This window comes from Nyctibius grandis (assembly GCF_013368605.1).
Source record: "Nyctibius grandis isolate bNycGra1 chromosome W unlocalized genomic scaffold, bNycGra1.pri SUPER_W_unloc_1, whole genome shotgun sequence".
Classification (NCBI taxonomy): domain Eukaryota; kingdom Metazoa; phylum Chordata; class Aves; order Nyctibiiformes; family Nyctibiidae; genus Nyctibius; species Nyctibius grandis.
This window is the reverse complement of record NW_027167472.1, coordinates 4,648,194-4,673,740: the sequence shown is the minus strand read 5'-3', so window position 1 is coordinate 4,673,740 and position 25,547 is coordinate 4,648,194.

The following is a 25,547-nucleotide window of genomic DNA, read 5'->3' as shown; positions in this document are numbered from 1 at the left end:
ACTGGGGTCCTGCTCATTGGTAACTGGAGCAGCCATCCTCCTAGAAAAATTCTCTCTGGTATTTCTGTTAGCTTGCAACTCACGTACTCGTGCCTGTAGGGTACTGGTAGGTTCTCCATGCCATCTGTTCATGTCTTCCCCATAATCACGCAGGGTAAACCACAGGATACCTCGTGACGTGTTCCGTTTCCTTTGAGCCGGTCCAGTAGGAGGGCGTTGCCTCCTAAAGGCTGCAACGCGGGCCTGTGTAGGTAGAGAGTCAAGTTTATTCTCGATCCTGGACAGTTTGTCTGACAGTTGTTTCAATGAGTCCTTGTTCTCCTTAGTCATTTTTTCCACAGCCGAGACACGGGCCTGCAGTGGGGAAGAAATACTATCTTCATACTGTCGCATATAGTTAGCCATTTCGCCCACACTAGGTCGTGCCATAGCATCTTCTCCCCAGACTAATATTGACAATGTAGGGGCATGTGTTGGTGGAGCACTCTTCACAACCTTCCGGAACATGGATCGGTTGCATTCCACTTCATCAGGATTTACAGGATCTACAATGTCCTGAGGGTGTTTATAAATGATCTCTTGCACAGCTAGTTCTCTAAGGTAGTTAATACCTTTTTCTATAGTGGTCCATCTGCTTAGGTGGCTCATAACATCATCTTTATATGGATACCTGCTCTTTACAGCTGACAAGAGTCGCCTCCAGAGACTGATACTGTTCGACCTTCTTGGAAGCATCTTATCAATACCACCATCTCTGGACAGGGATCCCAACTGTCTGGCTTCTCTGCCATCCAATTCTATGCTATCTGCCCCATTATCCCAGCATCGGAGCAACCAGGTAATTATTGGCTCACCGTCATAACGACTAAAATCTTTTCTTATATTTCGCAGTTCTTTCAGGGATAAGGAGTGGTAGGTTATCTCTACTTCCAAGTCCGAGTCCTCCTGTGATTGTTCTGCTTTAGAAGGACCTTTCTTGTCCTTCTTGTGTAATGGGCCTTCTTTAAAAAGACGATCAAGGAAACCCCCCTCTGTGTCAGGCCCTGACTCTGACTGAGAAGGGCCCTCACCTGGGTCCCGTGCTGGCTCTGCCTTAGAAGCCTCTGAGTCATCATCCTTCACTTTACTAGCTGATTTCTTTTGGTGTTTTCTCCTGGTTACAGGGGCAGCATGATACCTCCCGCTGTTGCTGCACTGACATCTAATCACATAGCACACCAGTAACGCATTCAGGACACACGAAAATAACGACATGCCCTGTTCGAATTTTGCAGGAATCAGCTTGGCAAAAAAGGAGCAGATACTATCAAAATCAGTTAAAAGACGCCCGGTGTGCGCAGCTACGGATTCGCGATTAAAGCTGCCCATCATTGTATCATAGAGATAAGAGATCGGAATAATAACTGCCCGGTTTATCATGACATAAATCAGTATCAAAACCCATACCAAAAAGACACATTTCGACCAGCACGCCCTGTTAAACCACATGAAAGCACTAACACACAGCGCATACGGCAAGTAAGGTATCATTACACATAACTCTAAAACAAGCTTTATAAAGAAAAGAGGTAACACAAGGCTCACAAATAACATTATCATCTTAGCTATCTGTTTTAATTTCCAACCCCTCGTAAATCTCAAAGGAAGAAATCTGATACTCTCTTGGCTGAGCTCTCCGGGTCTCCTCCCACTGGAGCTGGGATTCGACTTATCAGAGCAACCTGTCGGAGCTTCTCTCGAGCCCCACGTTGGGCGCCAATAAATCTGTCACGGTTTAAAGCTGGGCTGGCGATTAAACCTGTGGCAGATGCCCTCTGTTATCCCCCCCCCTCCCCCCAGAGGGAAAGGGAAAGGGAAAAGGGAGAGAGACTTCTGGGTTGGAAAATTAAAACAGTTTTAATAAACTATGATAATGAAAAAAAAAGTATAATAATAATAATAGAAATAATCAAATATATACAAATATATATACAAAACCAAGATTGAGCTCCCCTGAAGTCAGCCACGTCACCACCGGCACTGCAGGGCAGGCTCCGGGAAGGCCCAGCCTGGGCCTAGCGACGGTCGAGAGCTGGATTCAGGAACGCACGGATCGGGATCGGGGGCAGCAGGAAAACAGACGGAGTCCTCCCTGGACACCGGCCATAGCAGAAAGAGAGCGAGACCCTCGTGATCCCCCCCCTTTATACCGAGAATGACGTGTATGGGATGGAATACCCTCGTTGGTCAATTTTGGGTCACCTGCCCTGTTCGCTCCCCTCTGCAGCTGCGACCCCCCCTTCGGCTCTTCACTCGTAAGCAATGAGGAATTCAGCAGTGACCTTGGTTTCTCTCAAGAATAAGTACAGCAAGAGCCTTTCTGCACAACATCCCTACCGGTGCCTCAGTGATAACTACAAACTTCGAGCGTTATCAGTCCTGGAAGCAGACACTGTCTGCAAAAACATGCAGTTAGTTAGAGGAGACTTAGCTGAAAGTAAAAATCACTGAAAGGAAAATCGGCCTGGTTTAGGCCAAACCAGGACACCCCTCTAAGAAACTCTTACAAAAGTATAGCAGAATTTATTAAAGCCTGTCAGAATGTGGGTTCTGAAGAGCATAGAGCTACTTGCAAGTGCCTTGGCTCAGCAACTCGTTGTGGGACGAGCAGAAATGAAATGTTTTGAGTGTAATCAAATGGGACATATTAGAAAGAACTGCCCAAAGCTGACAGTAAAGAAAAAAGATGAGCAGAAAGGATCAAAAAGACCCAGAACACCCAGAGGATTATGTCTTAAGTGTGAAAAGGGCTATCATTGGAGCAATCAGTGTCGATCAAGGTTTGATAAGGATGGAAACCCCATGCAGGGAAACTGGAGGAGGGGCGCGAGGCCCGGTGCCCTCCAATACAAGAGGGTCTGTTGTGCACATGCTCAGCCCGAGAATCTGATAAATGGACAATCTCAGAACTCGTTGCCAGCACAGCTGGCAGCGCCGGGTTGGATCTGGCCTCAGCCACCGATACAGAATTGAATGATAAAAGGACTAAGATCATAGATACCAATGTATATGAGCCATCTAGACTGGTAGGATTGATTTTTGGGCCTTTGTCTGTAGGAAAGCAAAATATATTTGTCATACCCAGAATTATTGATTCAGATTATATGGGCCAAATTAAAATCATGTTATGGACATCAGAACCACCTTGTTTTATGCCTAAAGGTCAGTGTGTGGCACAGTTGCTATTGATACCATATACTGTGCCAGTGGCTAATCCACATCCACGCGGAACAGGAGGATTTGGTAGTACTAATACGCCACAGGTGTTGTGGAATCAAAAGGTAACTAATGATCAGCCTATGCTCACAATAAAAATTGATGGACGGTTATTCACAGGTCTGTTAGATACTGGAGCAGACGTGTCCATCATCAGGAAAAATGACTGGCCGTCAGATTGGCCTCTTAAACAAGTAGTTGCTGCTGTGAATGGAGTAGGAGGGTTGCAAATTCCATTGCAAAGTGCACGTACTCTGTGTGTGGTGGGCCCTGAAGGAAAAACAGCAACCTTAGTTCCTTTTGTTCTTTCAGTTCCTTTTACATTGTGTGGACGTGATCTTTTAGCTCAGTGGGGAATTGTATTGTCAGCTATGATGGCGCATTTAACCCAAGGGTCACTGATCTCTTACCCGGGCTCAAACTGACTTGGCTAACAACAAAACCGGTTTGGGTAAATCAGTGGCCCCTTAACGGGGAGGAAAAAAAAACAGGCAGAGGAATGAACAATTAAGGGCTGGACATATTGTACCCTCAACTAGCCCTTGGAATACTCCTATATTTGTGATACCAAAGAAATCTGGCAAATGGCAATTACTGCAGGATCTTAGAGCTGTCAATGCAGTAATGCAGCCTATGGGAGCTTTACAGCCAGGTACACCCAGGCCAGCAATGATCCCTTCTGACTGGCAGTTATATATAATTGATTTGAAGGACTGCTTTTTTACTATACCTCTCCATCCTGACGATCAGCCACATTTTGCTTTCTCTGTACCTTCCATTAATAATCAGGCACCTATGAAAAGGTACCAATGGACAGTTCTCCCACAGGGCATGATGAACAGTCCCACAATTTGTCAGTTAGTGGTCTCTACTGTGGCAGAGCTGACTCGAAGTGTTTTTAAAGAGTCTCTTATTTACCATTATATGGATGACATTCTCATTGCAGCTTTGACACAGACAGAACTGATGAAAACTGTAAATCATCTAAAAGACTCTTCACAACAATTTGGGCTTCATATTTCCCCAGAAAAAAATACAGACAGAACCGCCCTGGAAGTATTTGGGATGGGTACTGTTTACCAGAACCTTACGACCACAACAACTTCGTTTGGTAAACAATATCTCTACATTAAATGATTTGCAGCAACTACTAGGGACAATTAATTGGATTCGTCCTGTGCTGGGTATTTCTACTGAAGAGTTAAGTACCCTGTTTAACACCTTGAAGGGGGATTCAGACTTAACTTTGCCTCGAATCCTCACACTTGCTTGCCAGGACCTCTGGTAGAAGGGAATGGGGTAGCTGATAAGTACACTGTTTTGCCCATAACATCATCCTCCCTTACTCAACGATTTCAACATGCACAATTATCTCACTCCTTTTTCCATCAAAATGCTCGCAGTTTACAGAAAGAATTTGCTCTCACAAAAACGCAGGCTTGTGATATTATTCGGGCATGTAACGATTGTCAACTATATAATCCTGCAACTTATCATGATGGTGTAAATGTCAGGGGACTGAAGGCTAATGAAATTTGGCAAACAGATGTTACACATTATCCACCTTTTGGCAGGCAAAAGTATGTTCATGTTACTGTGGATACCTTTTCTGGTTATGTTGTTGCTTCTGCAGCTACAGGGGAACGGACTCAGGATGTTAAGAAACATTGGACAAGGTGCTTTGCACTTATGGGCCTCCCCAAACAAATAAAAAGAGACAATGGACCCGCCTATGTATCTCAAGCAGCGGCCTTATTCCTACAACAGTGGGGTGTGTCTCACGTTACAGGTATCCCGCACACCCCCACCGGACAAGCCATAATTGAATGGACACATCAAAACTTGAAATACATGTTACAAAAACAAAAAAGGGGGAGTGTAGCCACAGCTCCTCAAGAACAATTAGATATGGCTGTGTTCACTTTAAATTTTCTAAATCGGTCATCTTCTCGATTAGATACCATGGCAGTGGAACGACATTTTCAGGGTAAAGTACCCTTTACACAAAATCCTAAGGTTTGGTATAAAGATCTGCCAGGCCCAACTGATTGGCGTGGACCAGTAGAATTGTTGACATGGGGGAGGGGATATGCTTGTGTTTTACTCCCAACAGGTCCTCGTTGGCTACCTGCGAGATGCGTGAAGCCATACCATGAGCTGGAGAAACCACAACCAGAACCTGGTACCAGAAATGCAGACGCTGAAAGTACAGGGACCACGCAAGCGACGTAGAACAGTCAACCCGACACCAGGCATTACTTGGGGAATGCTGAAATGACTGGATGAGCATGCAAGTAGCATGCTGCGAGGGGTCTTGGGTGGTCCCTGGTGGTCGTGGTCCCCCCATAGTTGTGCTGTCTGCTGTGCGACCCTGTGACAGACAGAGTTTGTATGCCTTAAACAACTTGTTTGACAACTCTGGCTGGAGGAGGGTACGTGTACTACAGAGGCCTGCAAGTCTGGCAAGAGATAAGGGTCATGGGAACAGAACAATACCCCTGCTGTGCCTTAATTGTTGTGATTCACAACTCTGGCTGGAGGAAGAGATAAGTCCTGCGGAGCCAGGATGGTATCTTTTCCTTGGGGCCAGCCTACATGTGCAACAACTTTGCAAGGCATCAACCACCCTTGTGCAGAAGCAGGGTCATACAGCGGACACTACAACTAGGGGGGATCACAACCACCAGACACCCCTTGGGGGACCACCGACTCATTTCGAGAACAATCTAAGACTACAAAGCTCAGGCGTCCCAATTAGCATGAGAAGCAAGCAGAGGGGGGGAGACAAGAGGGATGTTACCACCCTCTCCTATCTCGCATGCAAATGACCTAAAGTATTTAGACCTTCTGGATTGGGATGCTGGTGCGCGCTCCCGCCCGCCACCTGAGGACCGATCCTTCAAGTGATTTACCAGAGGAGCAACTCTGCAAACAATTTACCAACTCTACAAACAACTTACATCGCTGGATCCAAGGGTGGTGATCTCTCTTTTCCTCTCTCTCAGAGTCTCTATCCTCTTTCTCTTTTCCTTTTTCCTTTTCTCTCTTTTCTCAATGCCTTTAGAAACCCAAGACACTTACAACTATGCCACTTTCCCTGTATTAATAAATTGTTCTTAATTTCATACCAGTTATTTGGTGTCGTTTCACCTTAATTTACTCCAAGGGATTTATGAACTAGTTGTGACCAGGTTGTAACAGACCCCGCCTCTGTGCAAGTGTGGTTGGGGCCTTTCTGTTGACACATGCAGGTGGCTCTGAGGAGAAGATACCGTTTTGGTTCTCACAGCAGTTATCTCTTTTAGAGCGTGTGAATCAAGTCAATTTGGACACTACAAGGATGTTGTTCACAGTCTTGTTTATCTTTGGCCCTTCTTTGTAATTAGCGATGCTACAGCATCATTGTATAGATATCTATGTTTATTCCTTTTTCTATATGTATTTATTACGTGCCTCTGTATATTACTCTGCTCTACGCCCCGCAAGCCAAATGTAGACGTCCAGCTTTGCACTCCTGTGGGGATCTGTTCCTTGTCCTTTTTTTTATTTTTCTCCTCGGCATTGTCTCAGAAACCGTCCTATCCCACGTGCTCAGACGCCATCTTCTGGGGTACAGGACTACCTGACCTTGACGTCATTTTGTGAGGCAAGAAGTTAGGTGCCGACTAGAGTGACGTCTCCGCCCTGCAGCCCTCCACCCTCTCCGGAGAGACCCGTCCGGGATATCAGGCGACAGCCTGGCAATGGGCCAATCCTACGGCGCAGGAACCAGACCTGTCCCGCCCTCGGGCCTGTGAGGGGTGCGAACTGTGACTGGCGGCTCCATGTCACATGACTCTGCAAAAATTCTCTATAAAAGAGGCCGGGTCGCCTGACCACGTGGGCCCCCACCCCCGACTGCCGAGAATCAACAAAGGACCCACGGGACACCGCAGGATCCAGGGTGGTGACTATCCTTTCCCTCTCAACTGTTCTCTTTTCCTCTCTTCCTTTTAGTTACTTCTCTCTCTCTCTCTCTCTCTCTCTCTCTCTCCCCCCCCCCCTCTCCCTCCCTCCCCCCCCCCCCGTCCTTGCTCACTAAGTTGCCTCATTGTTGGACTTAATAAAGTCAAAGTTAAGTTTATTGATACTGTGCCTCAGTTGTGCTTTGTCCGAACTCAAGGATCACGAATCTATTTTATTTCTGGTCAGGATTTTGGGGGTGCTTTACCTGCAGGCAAGTAAAGCATACCTGGTGATTTATAATCAGGTGGGTCCCACGTGGACTGACTGCATTTAATTTCTAGATTTACTTATAAGGCAGATGTTAATCCGGAACCTGACAACTCCCCAGGAGAAGCGGTCTCTTGAGTGAGGGGGTGAAATATGGGAATATAACGGAAGATTGGCGAGGAGGATTGTAAACACGCTCAAGTGACTTGCACCTGGGGTGTCAAAAAAAACACATATATCATACTAGTAACTGTTGTTTAGTCTTGTGTGCTGGACAAGTAGAACATCTGCATTCAGATAACATAGGCCTGTGATAAGACTCAGAGCACCTAATTGTTCATGCCTGAGATTCCTGCCCTGCTGTGAGAAAGATCAAAGCGCAGTGGAAAACTACCACCTGCAAGAAACCCCTAATATACAGGCAAAGGAAGCAGGCCCGGAATCTCTCACTGTCTAGCAGGAACCGAGCTCCGCGGTGCCTGCGTCCCCGCTTGCGTGCCTTTGCCCCGAGTGCTGCTTCAGAGATCCCTCGGTTTGCGAGTCCTTCACTTTACCTGGTCTGCAATCAGAGGACTCCAAAAAGCCGATGCCCACATCATGACCACCCTTGTCATCGAATAAAGAAAAAAAGGGGGAAATGTGGAAGACCATCAGCCTGCAAACAGCTGTGCTTTACTTGGGGAGCAGAAGATTCGCTTGGGAACACTGCACTGAGAATAGTTCTTGCTTGCTTTTAAGATAAAGGAGCCGAGACCAGTTCACAGGGCCCTTTGAGGCATGAAAGAAGTAAACATGTGTTGAAGGTCAGTTCTGAACACAGAGCTGACAACAAGGAATGGTTGTTGATGTTTTGAGCCCAGAACACTGTGGCTCCTCCCAGAATGGGTGATGAGTGCTTAGCACGTGAATGCTGATGTTATCTTGAACTGCCTAGTCTGGCTCCTGCATTGTAGCAGTTAAATAGGGTAGTAGAATAACAATAAAAAGCCTTAGGCCTTTCGGTTTCAGGCCCTTGCATCCTCGATCTCAGAGTCTGTGACTTCTTTTCCCCTCGCCGCAAATGGCGCCCAAACAGGGTTGAAGATTAACGAAGCGGCGGCGAATCCAATTGAACGATTGTCAGGGGCTAGCGCGCGCCAGGACCGGAGAGTCCCCAGGACCTGAGAGTTCCGTGATCGCAATAAACATGGGACAGGCTAGTTCCCAAGAGCATAAGCTCTACACTGAGGTATTACAGCGTATATTACGCGAACAGGGCTATAAGGTCCAATTAGCGAAATTGGTGCAGTTATTAGTATGGATCAAAGACAACTGTGCCTGGTTCCCTGTATCAGGGACTTACGATGCAAAGATCTGGGCGAAAGTGGGGGTAAAAATACAAAAACGGAACATGTTGCAGTCTGATATTCTAAAGGATTTAGAAGCAACATGGAGGGTTGCTTTTACAGCACTCTCTGCGCTCCAGCCTGCAGAGGAGTATTTGCAATCTCAGGCATCCACTCCTATTAACACCTTAGTGGATGTGAAGGAGCAACAGGAGCCTCTATATGAAACAGTCTTCGGAGAATCAGATGATCCTTACGATCCTGATTTCAGAGATCCAGACATACAGTCCGATTTATACCCACCATTAACATCGGTAAAAGAAATGGCTGCGGCCGTCCCTTCAGTATGGGAGGTCTTGCAGCCGGCAGCAGCTACGGCCAGAGCACAGTTAACACCAACAGCTCCTTCGTATCCTGCATCTGCCGAGCCACCTATTGGCTTTTCTGAAAAGGTACCAGAGTCTCATGTAACTGATAAGGGACATAACTCCTTTTCCTTTTGTACTTGCTATTTGATCTGGGTGTGAGCTGTCCTGGGGGTTGAGAAATTCTTTGCCTGTGAGCTGTCCTAGGGGTGGAGAAATTCTTTAAATTCTTTATCTTATCAGCCTGATGCGAAAATTAACTGCCTAAGCATATCTCAATAGAACAAGTTGCAGAACATTAAGGTTATACAAAACCCAGCCAGAACTGGTCTTGCGGTTTGAGCCAAGATGTTACCACGCCCGTGCAAGAAGAAAAGGTGAGAAGTGCACAGCAAGGAAGACATATGGCCTTGATCCCCGAGACCCCCGCCCACGACCAGGAGGAAGAACTGCACGTGCACAACCAGAAGGAGTTAAAGGCGGAGACTATGGAAATGATCTCCTGGAACTTATTATAATAAAGACTGCCTTCTCGGGGAAAGTCATGAATATGTTTAGGCGTCCTTGAAATGATGAATATGTAACACTTTGCTACATAAATACAAGCTGAATTACCGCGAAGGTGCGCACGACTTTGGTGGGACTACCCCCTGTGTTGCCCAGCGCTGAATAAACATACCTACTTTACAACACTACCGGTTGTGGAGTCTGTTTTCTGCACGTCATAACAAAATACAAAATGCTGGCAGAAAAACGTAGAGAGGAAGCTGCTCGTAAAGGAGATTTTACCATGCTGACGGCGATGCCGGTAACCTATCACCCAAATCACCCTCCTGAGTATCACTACCTTAGTTATGAAATGATTAAGGAAGTACGGGCTGCGGTGAGAGACTATGGTTTGCACAGTAACTATACTTCAAATTTAGTAACAGTCATTGAGGAATCCTATACTATGACTCCACATGATTGGAAGTCATTTTTACGGATGATTTTAACACCTGCACAATATTCAGTGTGGCTGGCAGAGTACCAGGAGGCTGCTTCTGCAGACACTTCTGAAAATAGGCAAGCAGGCTTAGATGAATATTTGGGAACTAATCGCTATGCGACACCAGAGGCACAGGCATGGCTACCTCGACAGCGTTTACAACAGATCTCTGCATTGGCTTTAAAGTGCCTGAAACACATTCCGGAGGCAGGGAAACGCCAGCCCTCTTTTGCGGCAGTCAGGCAAGGAGCTCAAGAACCCTATGTTACATTTATTGATCATTTACAAACTGCATTGAGCAGGTAGATTGATGATGAAAATACAGTAGAAACGCTGTTATTACAATTGGCTTATGAAAATGCAAATGCAGATTGTCAAAACATTTTGGCCCCTTGTCACGGTTTAAAGCTGGGCTGGCGATTAAACCTGTGGCAGATGCCCTCTGTTATCCCCCCCCCTCCCCCCAGAGGGAAAGGGAAAGGGAAAAGGGAGAGAGACTTCTGGGTTGGAAAATTAAAACAGTTTTAATAAACTATGATAATGAAAAAAAAGTATAATAATAATAATAGAAATAATCAAATATATACAAATATATATACAAAACCAAGATTGAGCTCCCCTGAAGTCAGCCACGTCACCACCGGCACTGCAGGGCAGGCTCCGGGAAGGCCCAGCCTGGGCCTAGCGACGGTCGAGAGCTGGATTCAGGAACGCACGGATCGGGATCGGGGGCAGCAGGAAAACAGACGGAGTCCTCCCTGGACACCGGCCATAGCAGAAAGAGAGCGAGACCCTCGTGATCCCCCCCCTTTATACCGAGAATGACGTGTATGGGATGGAATACCCTCGTTGGTCAATTTTGGGTCACCTGCCCTGTTCGCTCCCCTCTGCAGCTGCGACCCCCCCCTTCGGCTCTTCACTCGTAAGCAATGAGGAATTCAGCAGTGACCTTGGTTTCTCTCAAGAATAAGTACAGCAAGAGCCTTTCTGCACAACATCCCTACCGGTGCCTCAGTGATAACTACAAACTTCGAGCGTTATCAGTCCTGGAAGCAGACACTGTCTGCAAAAACATGCAGTTAGTTAGAGGAGACTTAGCTGAAAGTAAAAATCACTGAAAGGAAAATCGGCCTGGTTTAGGCCAAACCAGGACATTCCACCCCTTATTCCATACCATTCACGTCATACTCAGATCACCACTAACTTTTCATTTTAAAATATATACAGATAACATTAGTTTATGATTCATCTCTATACAAAAAACAGTTCATCAGGTTCATTTAGTTCAGGATTGTGGGTTTCCATCTGGCTAGGAGTCTCCCAGGGTAGGAGAGATGATATGAACTTTGTCACAGTTCGTGCCCACGGGTTGCAGGTTAAAGATGTCAGTCTCGAGGAGGTTACTGGACGCCACTTGCAGCTAGCTCCGGTCTCATCACCACTGCTTCAACCTGAAAGACACTTATGAACACTGTTAGTATTATGCAGCAATTAACATCATGCAGTTCAGAATTAAGTATTCTCACCCAAGATCAGATCACCTTCAGGGACACATCGGACTCCACCATCCTGCAGCATCACCCACCAAGTACATCCAGGTCCTTGAGCAAAAGCAATCCCACGAATGGGTTTACCTTTGCCCGTAGCAGGAAGAACCCAGACAGTTTTTCCCAATAGATTCCTTTCATGCACCACAGGGACTTTATCCCCTTCTATTGTATGTAAAAGGTCTGACTGAGCAGGGCCAGCTCGGTTGATAGATCCTCTGGTGTTAACTAGCCAGGTAGCTTGTGCCAAATGCTTATCCCAGTTTTTAAAGGTTCCACCCCCCATTGCTTTTAGGGTAGTTTTTAACAGCCCATTATACCGTTCAATTTTCCCAGAGGCTGGTGCATGATAGGGGATGTGATATACCCATTCGATGCCATGCTCTTTGGCCCAGTTGTCTATGAGACTGTTTTTGAAATGAGTACCGTTATCCGACTCAATTCTCTCTGGTGTGCCATGTCGCCACGAGATTTGCTTTTCGAGGCCCAGGATAGTGTTCCGGGCAGTGGCATGGGGCACAGAGTATGTTTCCAGCCATCCGGTGGTCGCCTCCACCATGGTAAGTACATAACGTTTACCCTGGCGGGTCTGAGGGAGTGTGATGTAGTCAATTTGCCAGGCCTCCCCATATTTATATTTCAACCACCGCCCCCCATACCACAAAGGTTTTAACCGTTTGGCTTGCTTAATTGCGGCGCATGTTTCACAATCATGGATAACCTGTGCAATAGAGTCCATGGTTAAGTCCACCCCTCGGTCACGAGCCCATCTGTATGTTGCATCTCTCCCTTGATGACCTGAAGTGTCATGAGCCCACCGAGCTAAAAATAGTTCACCTTTATGTTCCCAGTCCAAATCTATTTGGAACAATTTAGCAGCCTGATCTGCTTGTTGGTTGTTTCGATGTTCCTCAGTTGCCCGACTTTTAGGTACGTGAGCATCTACATGACGTACCTTCACGACTAGTTTCTCTAGCCAAGCAGCAATATCTTGCCACAGTTCAATAGCCCAAATAGGTTTACCTTTACGCTGCCAGTTGCTTCGCTTCCACTGCTTTAACCACCCCCACAAGGCATTTGCCACCATCCATGAGTCAGTATAAACATACAGCCTTAGCCACTTTTCTCGTTCAGCAATGTCTAAAGCCAGCTGGATGGCTTTTACCTCTGCAAATTGACTTGATTCACCTTGTCCTTCTGTGGCTTCTGTGACTCGTCGTATAGGACTCCATACAGCAGCTTTCCACTTCCGATGCTTTCCTACAAGACGGCAGGATCCATCGGTGAACAGGGCATACTGCTTCTCATCCTCTGGTAGTTCATTATACGGTGGGGCTTCTTCAGCACGTGTCACCTCCTTTTCTGGTGGCATTCCGAAGTCTTTGCCTTCTGGCCAGTCCATGATCACTTCTAAGATTCCTGGGCGATTAGGGTTTCCTATTCGAGCCCTCTGTGTAATTAATGCAATCCATTTACTCCATGTAGCATCAGTTGCATGATGAGTAGTAGGAACCTCACCCTTGAACATCCAGCCTAGTACTGGTAATCGGGGTGCCAGGAGAAGTTGTGCTTCAGTACCAATTACCTCTGAGGCAGCTCTAACTCCTTCATATGCTGCTAGTATCTCTTTTTCAGTTGGGGTGTAATTGGCCTCAGAGCCCTTGTATCCTCGACTCCAAAATCCTAGGGGTCGACCTCGAGTCTCCCCTGGCACTTTCTGCCAGAGGCTCCAGGTAGGACCATTGTCCCCAGCTGAGGTGTAGAGCACATTTTTAACATCTTGTCCCATACGGACTGGTCCAAGGGCTACTGCATGCACAATCTCTTGTTTAATCTGTTCAAAAGCCTGTCGTTGTTCAGGGCCCCACTGAAAATCATTCTTCTTTCTGGTCACCTGATAAAGAGGGCGTACAATCTGGCTGTAATCTGGAATATGCATTCTCCAGAAACCCACAACGCCTAAGAAGGCTTGTGTTTCCTTTTTGTTAGTTGGTGGGGACATAGCTGTTATTTTGTTGATCACCTCTATCGGGATCTGGCGATGCCCATCTTGCCATTTAATCCCTAAAAACTGGATCTCCCGGGCAGGCCCCTTGACCTTGCCTCTTTTTATGGCAAAACCAGCTTGCAGAAGAATTTGGATTATTTTCTCCCCTTTGTCAAAAACTTCTGCTGCTGTATCACCCCATACAATGATGTCATCAATATATTGCAAATGTTCTGGAGCTCCACCCTCTTCTAGTGCAGTCTGAATCAGTCCGTGGCAAATAGTAGGACTGTGTTTCCACCCCTGGGGCAGTCGATTCCAGGTGTACTGGATACCTCTCCAGGTAAAAGCAAACTGTGGCCTGCACTTTGGTGCCAAGGGAATAGAGAAAAATGCATTAGCAATGTCTATGGTGGCGTACCACTTGGCTGCCTTTGACTCCAGTTCGTACTGAAGGTCTAGCATGTCTGGCACAGCAGCACTCAGAGGTGGCGTAACTTCATTTAGGCCACGATAGTCCACAGTTAATCTCCATTCTCCATTAGACTTTTGCACTGGCCATATAGGACTATTAAAGGGTGAGCAAGTCTTGCTAATCACTCCTTGATTTTCTAATTGTCTAATCAGTTTATGAATGGGGATCAGGGAGTCTCGATTGGTGCGATATTGTCGTCGGTGCACCGTGGCAGTAGCAATTGGCACCTGTTGTTCTTCAACTTTCAGCAACCCCACAACAGAAGGATCCTCTGAGAGGCCAGGCAAGGTAGACAGCTGTTTAATGTCCTCAGTCTCTACAGCTGCTACACCAAAGGCCCATCTATATCCTTTTGGGTCCTTAAAATACCCTTTCTTAAGGTAGTCTATGCCAAGGATGCACGGAGCATCTGGACCAGTCACAATGGGGTGCTTTTTCCATTCATTTTCAGTTAGGCTCACTTCGGCCTCCAATACAGATAACACTTGAGATCCCCCTGTTATTCCCGAAATACTGACAGATTCTGTCCCTTTATGATTCGATGGCATGAGGGTGCACTGTGCACCAGTGTCTACCAGGGCTCGATACTTTTGTGGTTCTAATGTGCCAGGCCATCGAATCCACACAGTCCAATAAATCCGGTTATCCCTCTCCTCCTCCTGGCTAGAGGCAGGGCCCCTCTAATTAAAGATTGGATTCGTGCTGCTCACGGGGATTGGACCTTCATTTCCCCTATTCACTCTTGGAAAAAAAAGAATTTGAGGCCCATCTACCCTGACTGGGGTCCTGCTCATTGGTAACTGGAGCAGCCATCCTCCTAGAAAAATTCTCTCTGGTATTTCTGTTAGCTTGCAACTCACGTACTCGTGCCTGTAGGGTACTGGTAGGTTCTCCATGCCATCTGTTCATGTCTTCCCCATAATCACGCAGGGTAAACCACAGGATACCTCGTGACGTGTTCCGTTTCCTTTGAGCCGGTCCAGTAGGAGGGCGTTGCCTCCTAAAGGCTGCAACGCGGGCCTGTGTAGGTAGAGAGTCAAGTTTATTCTCGATCCTGGACAGTTTGTCTGACAGTTGTTTCAATGAGTCCTTGTTCTCCTTAGTCATTTTTTCCACAGCCGAGACACGGGCCTGCAGTGGGGAAGAAATACTATCTTCATACTGTCGCATATAGTTAGCCATTTCGCCCACACTAGGTCGTGCCATAGCATCTTCTCCCCAGACTAATATTGACAATGTAGGGGCATGTGTTGGTGGAGCACTCTTCACAACCTTCCGGAACATGGATCGGTTGCATTCCACTTCATCAGGATTTACAGGATCTACAATGTCCTGAGGGTGTTTATAAATGATCTCTTGCACAGCTAGTTCTCTAAGGTAGTTAATACCTTTTTCTATAGTGGTCCATCTGCTTAGGTGGCTCATAACATCATCTTTATATGGATACCTGCTCTTTACAGCTGACAAGAGTCGCCTCCAGAGACTGATACTGTTCGACCTTCTTGGAAGCATCTTATCAATACCACCATCTCTGGACAGGGATCCCAACTGTCTGGCTTCTCTGCCATCCAATTCTATGCTATCTGCCCCATTATCCCAGCATCGGAGCAACCAGGTAATTATTGGCTCACCGTCATAACGACTAAAATCTTTTCTTATATTTCGCAGTTCTTTCAGGGATAAGGAGTGGTAGGTTATCTCTACTTCCAAGTCCGAGTCCTCCTGTGATTGTTCTGCTTTAGAAGGACCTTTCTTGTCCTTCTTGTGTAATGGGCCTTCTTTAAAAAGACGATCAAGGAAACCCCCCTCTGTGTCAGGCCCTGACTCTGACTGAGAAGGGCCCTCACCTGGGTCCCGTGCTGGCTCTGCCTTAGAAGCCTCTGAGTCATCATCCTTCACTTTACTAGCTGATTTCTTTTGGTGTTTTCTCCTGGTTACAGGGGCAGCATGATACCTCCCGCTGTTGCTGCACTGACATCTAATCACATAGCACACCAGTAACGCATTCAGGACACACGAAAATAACGACATGCCCTGTTCGAATTTTGCAGGAATCAGCTTGGCAAAAAAGGAGCAGATACTATCAAAATCAGTTAAAAGACGCCCGGTGTGCGCAGCTACGGATTCGCGATTAAAGCTGCCCATCATTGTATCATAGAGATAAGAGATCGGAATAATAACTGCCCGGTTTATCATGACATAAATCAGTATCAAAACCCATACCAAAAAGACACATTTCGACCAGCACGCCCTGTTAAACCACATGAAAGCACTAACACACAGCGCATACGGCAAGTAAGGTATCATTACACATAACTCTAAAACAAGCTTTATAAAGAAAAGAGGTAACACAAGGCTCACAAATAACATTATCATCTTAGCTATCTGTTTTAATTTCCAACCCCTCGTAAATCTCAAAGGAAGAAATCTGATACTCTCTTGGCTGAGCTCTCCGGGTCTCCTCCCACTGGAGCTGGGATTCGACTTATCAGAGCAACCTGTCGGAGCTTCTCTCGAGCCCCACGTTGGGCGCCAATAAATCTGTCACGGTTTAAAGCTGGGCTGGCGATTAAACCTGTGGCAGATGCCCTCTGTTATCCCCCCCCCTCCCCCCAGAGGGAAAGGGAAAGGGAAAAGGGAGAGAGACTTCTGGGTTGGAAAATTAAAACAGTTTTAATAAACTATGATAATGAAAAAAAAAGTATAATAATAATAATAGAAATAATCAAATATATACAAATATATATACAAAACCAAGATTGAGCTCCCCTGAAGTCAGCCACGTCACCACCGGCACTGCAGGGCAGGCTCCGGGAAGGCCCAGCCTGGGCCTAGCGACGGTCGAGAGCTGGATTCAGGAACGCACGGATCGGGATCGGGGGCAGCAGGAAAACAGACGGAGTCCTCCCTGGACACCGGCCATAGCAGAAAGAGAGCGAGACCCTCGTGATCCCCCCCCTTTATACCGAGAATGACGTGTATGGGATGGAATACCCTCGTTGGTCAATTTTGGGTCACCTGCCCTGTTCGCTCCCCTCTGCAGCTGCGACCCCCCCTTCGGCTCTTCACTCGTAAGCAATGAGGAATTCAGCAGTGACCTTGGTTTCTCTCAAGAATAAGTACAGCAAGAGCCTTTCTGCACAACATCCCTACCGGTGCCTCAGTGATAACTACAAACTTCGAGCGTTATCAGTCCTGGAAGCAGACACTGTCTGCAAAAACATGCAGTTAGTTAGAGGAGACTTAGCTGAAAGTAAAAATCACTGAAAGGAAAATCGGCCTGGTTTAGGCCAAACCAGGACACCCCTCTAAGAAACTCTTACAAAAGTATAGCAGAATTTATTAAAGCCTGTCAGAATGTGGGTTCTGAAGAGCATAGAGCTACTTGCAAGTGCCTTGGCTCAGCAACTCGTTGTGGGACGAGCAGAAATGAAATGTTTTGAGTGTAATCAAATGGGACATATTAGAAAGAACTGCCCAAAGCTGACAGTAAAGAAAAAAGATGAGCAGAAAGGATCAAAAAGACCCAGAACACCCAGAGGATTATGTCTTAAGTGTGAAAAGGGCTATCATTGGAGCAATCAGTGTCGATCAAGGTTTGATAAGGATGGAAACCCCATGCAGGGAAACTGGAGGAGGGGCGCGAGGCCCGGTGCCCTCCAATACAAGAGGGTCTGTTGTGCACATGCTCAGCCCGAGAATCTGATAAATGGACAATCTCAGAACTCGTTGCCAGCACAGCTGGCAGCGCCGGGTTGGATCTGGCCTCAGCCACCGATACAGAATTGAATGATAAAAGGACTAAGATCATAGATACCAATGTATATGAGCCATCTAGACTGGTAGGATTGATTTTTGGGCCTTTGTCTGTAGGAAAGCAAAATATATTTGTCATACCCAGAATTATTGATTCAGATTATATGGGCCAAATTAAAATCATGTTATGGACATCAGAACCACCTTGTTTTATGCCTAAAGGTCAGTGTGTGGCACAGTTGCTATTGATACCATATACTGTGCCAGTGGCTAATCCACATCCACGCGGAACAGGAGGATTTGGTAGTACTAATACGCCACAGGTGTTGTGGAATCAAAAGGTAACTAATGATCAGCCTATGCTCACAATAAAAATTGATGGACGGTTATTCACAGGTCTGTTAGATACTGGAGCAGACGTGTCCATCATCAGGAAAAATGACTGGCCGTCAGATTGGCCTCTTAAACAAGTAGTTGCTGCTGTGAATGGAGTAGGAGGGTTGCAAATTCCATTGCAAAGTGCACGTACTCTGTGTGTGGTGGGCCCTGAAGGAAAAACAGCAACCTTAGTTCCTTTTGTTCTTTCAGTTCCTTTTACATTGTGTGGACGTGATCTTTTAGCTCAGTGGGGAATTGTATTGTCAGCTATGATGGCGCATTTAACCCAAGGGTCACTGATCTCTTACCCGGGCTCAAACTGACTTGGCTAACAACAAAACCGGTTTGGGTAAATCAGTGGCCCCTTAACGGGGAGGAAAAAAAAACAGGCAGAGGAATGAACAATTAAGGGCTGGACATATTGTACCCTCAACTAGCCCTTGGAATACTCCTATATTTGTGATACCAAAGAAATCTGGCAAATGGCAATTACTGCAGGATCTTAGAGCTGTCAATGCAGTAATGCAGCCTATGGGAGCTTTACAGCCAGGTACACCCAGGCCAGCAATGATCCCTTCTGACTGGCAGTTATATATAATTGATTTGAAGGACTGCTTTTTTACTATACCTCTCCATCCTGACGATCAGCCACATTTTGCTTTCTCTGTACCTTCCATTAATAATCAGGCACCTATGAAAAGGTACCAATGGACAGTTCTCCCACAGGGCATGATGAACAGTCCCACAATTTGTCAGTTAGTGGTCTCTACTGTGGCAGAGCTGACTCGAAGTGTTTTTAAAGAGTCTCTTATTTACCATTATATGGATGACATTCTCATTGCAGCTTTGACACAGACAGAACTGATGAAAACTGTAAATCATCTAAAAGACTCTTCACAACAATTTGGGCTTCATATTTCCCCAGAAAAAAATACAGACAGAACCGCCCTGGAAGTATTTGGGATGGGTACTGTTTACCAGAACCTTACGACCACAACAACTTCGTTTGGTAAACAATATCTCTACATTAAATGATTTGCAGCAACTACTAGGGACAATTAATTGGATTCGTCCTGTGCTGGGTATTTCTACTGAAGAGTTAAGTACCCTGTTTAACACCTTGAAGGGGGATTCAGACTTAACTTTGCCTCGAATCCTCACACTTGCTTGCCAGGACCTCTGGTAGAAGGGAATGGGGTAGCTGATAAGTACACTGTTTTGCCCATAACATCATCCTCCCTTACTCAACGATTTCAACATGCACAATTATCTCACTCCTTTTTCCATCAAAATGCTCGCAGTTTACAGAAAGAATTTGCTCTCACAAAAACGCAGGCTTGTGATATTATTCGGGCATGTAACGATTGTCAACTATATAATCCTGCAACTTATCATGATGGTGTAAATGTCAGGGGACTGAAGGCTAATGAAATTTGGCAAACAGATGTTACACATTATCCACCTTTTGGCAGGCAAAAGTATGTTCATGTTACTGTGGATACCTTTTCTGGTTATGTTGTTGCTTCTGCAGCTACAGGGGAACGGACTCAGGATGTTAAGAAACATTGGACAAGGTGCTTTGCACTTATGGGCCTCCCCAAACAAATAAAAAGAGACAATGGACCCGCCTATGTATCTCAAGCAGCGGCCTTATTCCTACAACAGTGGGGTGTGTCTCACGTTACAGGTATCCCGCACACCCCCACCGGACAAGCCATAATTGAATGGACACATCAAAACTTGAAATACATGTTACAAAAACAAAAAAGGGGGAGTGTAGCCACAGCTCCTCAAGAACAATTAGATATGGCTGTGTTCACTTTAAATTTTCTAAATCGGTCATCTTCTCGATTAGATACCATGGCAGTGGAACGACATTTTCAGGGTAAAGTACCCTTTACACAAAATCCTAAGGTTTGGTATAAAGATCTGCCAGGCCCAACTGATTGGCGTGGACCAGTAGAATTGTTGACATGGGGGAGGGGATATGCTTGTGTTTTACTCCCAACAGGTCCTCGTTGGCTACCTGCGAGATGCGTGAAGCCATACCATGAGCTGGAGAAACCACAACCAGAACCTGGTACCAGAAATGCAGACGCTGAAAGTACAGGGACCACGCAAGCGACGTAGAACAGTCAACCCGACACCAGGCATTACTTGGGGAATGCTGAAATGACTGGATGAGCATGCAAGTAGCATGCTGCGAGGGGTCTTGGGTGGTCCCTGGTGGTCGTGGTCCCCCCATAGTTGTGCTGTCTGCTGTGCGACCCTGTGACAGACAGAGTTTGTATGCCTTAAACAACTTGTTTGACAACTCTGGCTGGAGGAGGGTACGTGTACTACAGAGGCCTGCAAGTCTGGCAAGAGATAAGGGTCATGGGAACAGAACAATACCCCTGCTGTGCCTTAATTGTTGTGATTCACAACTCTGGCTGGAGGAAGAGATAAGTCCTGCGGAGCCAGGATGGTATCTTTTCCTTGGGGCCAGCCTACATGTGCAACAACTTTGCAAGGCATCAACCACCCTTGTGCAGAAGCAGGGTCATACAGCGGACACTACAACTAGGGGGGATCACAACCACCAGACACCCCTTGGGGGACCACCGACTCATTTCGAGAACAATCTAAGACTACAAAGCTCAGGCGTCCCAATTAGCATGAGAAGCAAGCAGAGGGGGGGAGACAAGAGGGATGTTACCACCCTCTCCTATCTCGCATGCAAATGACCTAAAGTATTTAGACCTTCTGGATTGGGATGCTGGTGCGCGCTCCCGCCCGCCACCTGAGGACCGATCCTTCAAGTGATTTACCAGAGGAGCAACTCTGCAAACAATTTACCAACTCTACAAACAACTTACATCGCTGGATCCAAGGGTGGTGATCTCTCTTTTCCTCTCTCTCAGAGTCTCTATCCTCTTTCTCTTTTCCTTTTTCCTTTTCTCTCTTTTCTCAATGCCTTTAGAAACCCAAGACACTTACAACTATGCCACTTTCCCTGTATTAATAAATTGTTCTTAATTTCATACCAGTTATTTGGTGTCGTTTCACCTTAATTTACTCCAAGGGATTTATGAACTAGTTGTGACCAGGTTGTAACAGACCCCGCCTCTGTGCAAGTGTGGTTGGGGCCTTTCTGTTGACACATGCAGGTGGCTCTGAGGAGAAGATACCGTTTTGGTTCTCACAGCAGTTATCTCTTTTAGAGCGTGTGAATCAAGTCAATTTGGACACTACAAGGATGTTGTTCACAGTCTTGTTTATCTTTGGCCCTTCTTTGTAATTAGCGATGCTACAGCATCATTGTATAGATATCTATGTTTATTCCTTTTTCTATATGTATTTATTACGTGCCTCTGTATATTACTCTGCTCTACGCCCCGCAAGCCAAATGTAGACGTCCAGCTTTGCACTCCTGTGGGGATCTGTTCCTTGTCCTTTTTTTTATTTTTCTCCTCGGCATTGTCTCAGAAACCGTCCTATCCCACGTGCTCAGACGCCATCTTCTGGGGTACAGGACTACCTGACCTTGACGTCATTTTGTGAGGCAAGAAGTTAGGTGCCGACTAGAGTGACGTCTCCGCCCTGCAGCCCTCCACCCTCTCCGGAGAGACCCGTCCGGGATATCAGGCGACAGCCTGGCAATGGGCCAATCCTACGGCGCAGGAACCAGACCTGTCCCGCCCTCGGGCCTGTGAGGGGTGCGAACTGTGACTGGCGGCTCCATGTCACATGACTCTGCAAAAATTCTCTATAAAAGAGGCCGGGTCGCCTGACCACGTGGGCCCCCACCCCCGACTGCCGAGAATCAACAAAGGACCCACGGGACACCGCAGGATCCAGGGTGGTGACTATCCTTTCCCTCTCAACTGTTCTCTTTTCCTCTCTTCCTTTTAGTTACTTCTCTCTCTCTCTCTCTCTCTCTCTCTCTCTCCCCCCCCCCCTCTCCCTCCCTCCCCCCCCCCCTTCCTTGCTCACTAAGTTGCCTCATTGTTGGACTTAATAAAGTCAAAGTTAAGTTTATTGATACTGTGCCTCAGTTGTGCTTTGTCCGAACTCAAGGATCACGAATCTATTTTATTTCTGGTCAGGATTTTGGGGGTGCTTTACCTGCAGGCAAGTAAAGCATACCTGGTGATTTATAATCAGGTGGGTCCCACGTGGACTGACTGCATTTAATTTCTAGATTTACTTATAAGGCAGATGTTAATCCGGAACCTGACAACTCCCCAGGAGAAGCGGTCTCTTGAGTGAGGGGGTGAAATATGGGAATATAACGGAAGATTGGCGAGGAGGATTGTAAACACGCTCAAGTGACTTGCACCTGGGGTGTCAAAAAAAACACATATATCATACTAGTAACTGTTGTTTAGTCTTGTGTGCTGGACAAGTAGAACATCTGCATTCAGATAACATAGGCCTGTGATAAGACTCAGAGCACCTAATTGTTCATGCCTGAGATTCCTGCCCTGCTGTGAGAAAGATCAAAGCGCAGTGGAAAACTACCACCTGCAAGAAACCCCTAATATACAGGCAAAGGAAGCAGGCCCGGAATCTCTCACTGTCTAGCAGGAACCGAGCTCCGCGGTGCCTGCGTCCCCGCTTGCGTGCCTTTGCCCCGAGTGCTGCTTCAGAGATCCCTCGGTTTGCGAGTCCTTCACTTTACCTGGTCTGCAATCAGAGGACTCCAAAAAGCCGATGCCCACATCATGACCACCCTTGTCATCGAATAAAGAAAAAAAGGGGGAAATGTGGAAGACCATCAGCCTGCAAACAGCTGTGCTTTACTTGGGGAGCAGAAGATTCGCTTGGGAACACTGCACTGAGAATAGTTCTTGCTTGCTTTTAAGATAAAGGAGCCGAGACCAGTTCACAGGGCCCTTTGAGGCATGAAAGAAGTAAACATGTGTTGAAGGTCAGTTCTGAACACAGAGCTGACAACAAGGAATGGTTGTTGATATTTTGAGCCCAGAACACTGTGGCTCTTCCCAGAATGGGTGATGAGTGCTTAGCACATGAATGCTGATGTTATCTTGAACTGCATAGTCCGGCTCCTGCATTACAGCAGTTAAATAGGGTAGTAGAATAACAATAAAAAAGCCTTACGCCTTTCGGCTTCAGGCCCTTGCATCCTCGATCACAGAGTCCGTGCTTTCTTTTCCACCCACCGCATAAGACCACTTCTTTTTTTGCGAAGTCACACTGATTCAAATTTCTACATCATCCTCTAAAGTAGCTTTTAAAAGCTCTACATAGATTAGGCCGATACACTGAACAGTTGCATGTAAGATCCTTATCTAGTACAGAGGATGCCACTGAATACTCAGCAGCTTAAACTTTACATTGCAAGTATCACATACAAAAGAATCAAAGTACTGCTATTGTTTCCAAGCCAAAATTGTAAGACTAGTCACATGCCATGCTTTTCACAAGATGCATCATGCCACAATGTCTTAAATTAAGCAGTCTACTGAACATAGGCCAGTCAACACAAGTCTATATATGCACTATAATCCTTGTCCTGGTTTCAGCTGGGATAGAGCTAATTTTCTTTTTAGTAGCTACAATAGCACTATGTTTTGGATTTAGTATGGGATTTGGTATGAGAAGAATGTTGATAATACACTGATGTTTTTAGTTGTTGCTAAGAAATCAAGGACTTTTCAACTCCCCATGCTTTGCTAGTGTGCAGGTGCACAAGAAGCTGGGAGGGAGCATAACCAGAGCAACAGATCCAAATTGGTCAAGGGGATATTTCCATATTATGCAACGTCATGCTCAGTATATAGATGAGGGTTGGCCAGGAAGTCAGGTGCTCTCTCTTCCGGGATTGCAGTTTCAGGGTTTCTCTCCTCCAGGATCGCTATCCAGGGACAGGCTGGGCATTGGTCAGCAGGTGGTGAGCAGTTGCACTCTGCATCACTTGTTTGTATATTCTATTATTATTATTATATTTTATTTCAATTATTAAATTGTATCTATCTCAACCCACGAGTCCCTTTACCTTTCCAATTCTATCTCCCCATTCCCCAGGGCAGCAGTGGAGAGTGAGCAAGCAGCTGCATGGTATTTGGCTGCCTGCTGGGTTAAAACCACAACATCTTTCCAGAGACAACACAGGAAGAACAAAGCATAAAAGGATTGCATATACATCACAGGATTATGTGGTCAAAAAAACCCTACAGATCTACATTGATGCAGCTGTGTTAGCATAGTATGTTTTAAAGGAATTAACTGCAGTACAAGGAAAATAATCTGTATGAGTAAAAGGTGCCTCTAAATGAGTGAAGATGGATTCTTTTCTAGAGGTTGAACCTAGTTTAGCTATGCTGATTAAAAAAAACACCATCACACCATTCCTAACACTGTAATTATATCAATACAAAAATAAAACAGGCAATGGGCTCAAGAGCCTCTTCTAGCTATTAAAGATATAGAGGCTAGTGCTACTCTTCTGTTACAATGCAAAACCAGACCAGAGCACCACAGAAGACACTCTTCTAATACCAGTGCTTTATAAATGGCATTAGCCATAAGTCAAGGATCACACTGCAAGTAGGAAAGGTCCTACAAAGGTTCTGCATATCTACCCATGCAAGCTTCAGGGCCATAGTCCAAGCTGGCTCCAACTGGCTTGGCTTTGAGCAGGTTTTTGACATTTTCAGTAACCCACTAGATATTAACAGGTGCTGCAGATGTTCAGTATTTCTTGGGATCAGCTCCTTAAAGGAGAACAAAGGGACTACTGCAGCCAGAAACAACTGCATCCTTTGCCCTGCTGGCTGCTTCACACTAAAGGCAGAGGAGAAAACTTCACTGTCTGCAGGCTACAACACAGGTGCTCACAGTAAGGAACCAAAGGGACCTTCTGCTTAAGTATCAAAGCCTACATAGCTGAAAGATCCCAACATAAATGCATAAAACTTGACAACATAAAAGTTCCTTAACATATACAGCTTTTTGCTACTGCTGTTATGAAAATAACAAGGAGGTGGTTCTTCTACATCCATAGGTTAATGTCCATACTATAACTCCCAGTCTTGCATAAATAAAGAGTAGGCCCATCATTACACTAGGGCAGACTGTGGCAACAGCTTGGTCCTCCAGGCTGAAAGTGGGTTGCAGAAAACTACTTGCCTACCTCCCCACCATCAATTCTTTTTCTCAGAGCAGACTTTCTAAGGTGCCTGAACCCATCATCCATTACCAAGAAGATCCATTCCATTTACCACTACTAACAGAGGAAGGAGGACCAGTCTCCT